Raw genomic sequence first — 4,708 nt, 5'->3', positions numbered from 1 at the left:
TGACCCCAAATATGCTCCTCCAAATTTCAATGATCAAAACATTAAACCCCCAATAATATCTATACCATGGTGTTTACAAAAGGAGGTTCTATTACAAGTCGACTTCGACACCACTTACTCTATTACAAAATTCTCGATCAAAGGATTCCTATACGGAACATAAATAGAGATACCTCTCGACGAGACTAATCGGAGGCATACACGAGCTTTAACTCTTAGTATGAAAGTTTAGGTATAAATCTTTCTTTTACCTGCGCATTAATATCAAAAAGGAGAAACGAATAAATCCGAATGACTTAGTGAAAAACATATGATCCATGAGTATGATGAGAATCAACAGAACAGAACATATAACGAGACTTTACAAGAATTTCATTAACAGGAGTGTAAGGAGTGTAACATGTACAAGAGTGTAACATGTACGGCTTGAGTTCAATATTTGGTGGGTCTCCAACCTTGTAACTCCCAACGAATAAAATCATATCACATCCTTGTCCCTCCACTCCGTCCCGAGTGGCCACTCGGTCGGAAACAAGCAAGAGGCACGACCGGAACGTGCCGATCCGGCTCAGGAACGTTTAACTCCAAACGAACGTGAGTCCGAACCATTAGGAGGTACCATTCGGGAGACCAGTCATCGTCAGCCCAATACTGCCCGATCGTCTTGCCGAAATGGTCCTAGGGCCCAGCTCCCCCAAGAGCGTCCTAAGGGTGGGGACAGTAGGTTCAAGAATCAATATCATTCCTTTTAGGAATATCAAGTCATTCATTTCAAGAATCAAGTCAATCATTCACAAGATAAGTCACGATCACGATAATTGAATATCAAGTCTCAGGATAATGAACATGTTCAGATTTCAATTCAAGCCAATGAAAGAATTGTTGTGAATATGGAATTCAAGAACAACAATAAGTTCCATATCAGGTTCCAAGAACGAGTATATCAAGATCTCGATATATTCAATAAACATGAGATTCAAGTTCGAGCCAACAAAATATTTATTCTCGGAAGGCATTCAAGACAAGATTTTGAGAATAAATATAGTTCAATATCGATTCAAGGAAAGTGTTCAGGCCAATGAATCAAGTATAGGAATTAGCCGTGAACGCAACCAAGAGAATTGACAAGTTCAAGATTTCAAGAACAAGATCAAGGTTCCAAGTTCGAGCCAAGGAAACGAATATGCTCGCAGAACATTAAGGATCATATTTCAAGAACAAATATAATCAAGGTATAGAAGGCTTCAATATATACAAAATATTCGGTTCAAACAAAGGAGATATTATGCGCAGGAAAGAAATTGGATAAGGAGTCATAGTTTCTCACCTGGAGTCCAACGCTAGTGCTATAGAAGTGCTATAGAAGCATCTTTAAGCTTAAACCTTGAGTGAGAGCTTTACTACGCTCAACACCTATGCAAATATTAGAACTAAATAAGATTCCGAACAGTAATATAGTCATACTACCATCCACTATATGACATAGTCAATTTCTTAAACATATACTAAGAATCAGGGCCGGCCCTGGCCCAGGGCGAACCGGGCCCAGGCCCAGGGCCTCATTTTCATTAGTTATATTATTATATAGTTTTTTATTTATTTATTTATTTATTTTTGGCTATTTCCTTCTCATTTCTCACGTGTTGAAGATTTCCATGTGACCCCACCACCACCACCACTCTCTCTCCTATCTCACATCACTCTTGATTAAATGCCACATCATTATGAGGTATTGGAATTTGGGATCAATAAAAATAGTTTTAATTTGTAGATTTAATAATATGTATTTTATACCCTAATTTAATTGTTCAAAGTAAATATGGATGATTAAACTATTAGATTAAAACTTATTTGCTAGGATAATTTCACCATTATTTATCATTATCAATATGATTCGATATTTTTAATTCACATTGCATCTTATATTTTCTATATTTAGAAAATATTGTGTGCCCTTAAAATATAGTTGTGCAATACAAAATGAATATTGGTATTCTTCTTTTGAGTTTTATATATTTTTTTGTATTTAGGAAAAAAAAATTATGCCTTTGATATATAGTTTTTTTAAGCTTGGCCTTAATATATAAAACAAAATATTTGGTAGAAATAATATAAATTTGATTTTTTTAATAGGCTTATAATAGGTAAATATAATTTTTCTTTAAGATAAAAAGGTAAATATATATATTTTTCGTTTAGTTAAGGGCACATTTTTTTTCTTTTCGCCCTGGGCCTCTAAATACCCCGGACCGGCCCTGCTAAGAATTGATTCTCGTGGCACTCTATTCAAATAATCACTGGGATCGTCGTACTTATCCAAATGACCTAAATGATATATTTAGTTAAAGATAACATTTGTATCTACAAGTTTACTGAAGACACTAATCCCAAATTAACAACATAACCCGTCCATAACAACCCCGAAAGATGCACACATAACCTGCCAGATTTTCGGATAATTTCGTTTACTGTCACAGCCCGTTTGAAAAATCATAATAAATTGTACAGTTATCCAAATTGTCCAAATAATACATAAAATGAAACCTGACAACTTAATCTACAAGTTTCATGAAGACGCACAGCCCAAATTATGATCCCAACATATCGAAAACAGTCCCGCAAGAAGATACTCAAAACTGCCCTGTTTCCGGCAGATTACTGTCATCGGATTCCGACCTCTAAAACACGCATATTACATACTCTAATTCGATACAATTGAACACTTAATTATAGTTTACGATGTCCTCTGCGAGTTTCCTGAAGAAACTGATTCCAAATTCGCATTCCAAACCCTTCGATATCGGCTCCGAAAACAGGTGCGGCAGCAGATTTTGCTTCCCCAATATCGCAGCGAGCAGGCTGACTTCTCGCCCAATTCCGGCAACCACCGCCGATTAATACTACCGAGCACCAACTCCAATCGAAAGCTAACATCTCAAGGTTTCTAACCGTGTGTCCTGATCGTCAATATTCAACCTTTAAGGCCTCCGAGCAATTAATTCTTCAAAGGACCAAAAGCTGAAATTCAGATTTTTGGACAGCTTATCTTCTTCACCAGATTCCGGCGACAGCCGCGGGTCACCACCGGTGAAATCCACCACCATCACGAAGCTGACGGTCCAAGCTTTCCAACAGTACCTCCCAAACATTGAAATTCAATCTATACGTTCTTCAAACAATTAATTGTTTGAAGAACCCAAAACCTAAAACCTAAATTCTGCAACCTTGTCTTATTCGCCGGATTCCGGCCACCACCGCCAATCATCTGATGCGACCACCACCGGAGGCAATCTGATCATAATATCCCCTTGCTAAAGCCTTCTTCACGCAACCCTAATCCTGCCAATAATTCGAGTTGGGGATTTGCAATTCCAACCTCAAATTTGTTTCATATACCTCACTTCTTCAAACCCCTTCTTGAATTCGAATTTTCCCCAATTAATTCCTGGAATTTTCTGCCAAGAACCGAGAGAGAAAAGGAGAGAGCGATATGAGAAAGTGAGAAACTCTGATTGAGCTTATAAAGAAATGAAGAGAGGAGAAATTGATCGGATAGGAAGGAGGAGGAGGATGACTCGTACGACACGCGTCTCTCTCCTAATTTCCTTGGTTAATAACACTTAACTATCCGATTAAACAAGCCCCTCAATTGCTTAATGGCCAAGTTTGCTGATTTAGAGAATTATTATTATGCTTATGCCCCAAAATTATCACATAATAACACATCTGCCCCCAATTCTCATTATAAAGTACAATAAACTCTTGTGTATATATATAACATAAGCATAAATTACGGGGTGCTACATTATATGTAGGTAGTTATTTTTTTCCTCAGTTATTATTTTTAATTATTCAAAATTTCCGACAGTTTTTATTTCCCTCTTCTTAACACTTGTTTCTTGGGTTTATTAAGGACACGATAATTGTTTTGACTCATCGCCGAACCCTAACCCTAGCTGCCCATCTCCGTTTTTTGGCCTCTTCCGGCGGCATGCAGCCACCGGACCAGCCGCTGGCGCCTCCAGGGCAGCAACCCCGTTCCTCCTTTGCAGCCATGCTGACCAGCCAAATAACAACTTCACCTCCCCGCCTAGTCCCCGTCGCTTTAGCCCCTCGCCCCACCTCGTCTGTTGAACAAGCCCCGGCGGTGTTCTTCTCGGCAATGGAAATCGACCAACTGAATCGGCAGGTAGACAATGCACTGATCATGAAATTCTCGGCAGGCCGCCCAAGTTTACAAGATATCCGTACACACATCAATACGGAATGGAATCTAGTGTCGGAGCCAGCTATAGGGTTTTTAGATCCAAGACATATCACGATTCATATGGGCTCGACTCAAGATACAAAGCTCGCCCTTTCACGCAATTCGAATAATATAAAGAATTGTATGTTCCGACTTTTTCGTTGGACACCAGAATTTTCTATAGGCAAAGATACTAGCAGGGTTGCGGTTTGGGTTCGTCTCCCTAAGTTACCGCTCCCATATTTCAACGTCTCATCTTTGGAACGAATTGGAACAGCGCTTGGTAATGTCTTACGAGTGGATGATAGAACGCTGGCTTTTACACACACACATTACGCGAGAGTTTGCATAGAGGTTAACGTTGCAAAGCAATTGCCGGAATTGATATTTATAGGTACATCCAAGGAGGATGGGTGGTGGCAAAAAGTCGAGTATGAAGGTAATCACCTGTATTGCTCTCAT

The 4,708-nt window shown here is 39.0% G+C and overlaps 1 long non-coding RNA gene across 1 annotated transcript; it reads right to left on the bottom strand.

Annotated features, from left to right (window-relative positions):
• On the bottom strand, positions 1 to 3,041 carry LOC148770128 (uncharacterized). Its single transcript, XR_016031825.1, has 3 exons — positions 2,724 to 3,041; positions 1,328 to 1,413; positions 1 to 251 (listed from the first exon to the last, which is right to left on the bottom strand). It is a non-coding gene; the product is annotated as an uncharacterized LOC148770128 (long non-coding RNA).
• Between the last annotated feature and the right edge of the window lie 1,667 nt (positions 3,042 to 4,708).

This window comes from Erythranthe guttata, chromosome 6 (genome assembly GCF_056151865.1).
Source record: "Erythranthe guttata isolate IM_541 chromosome 6, IM_541, whole genome shotgun sequence".
Lineage (NCBI taxonomy): Eukaryota > Viridiplantae > Streptophyta > Magnoliopsida > Lamiales > Phrymaceae > Erythranthe > Erythranthe guttata.
This window is presented reverse-complemented; position numbering and strand designations above follow the sequence as displayed.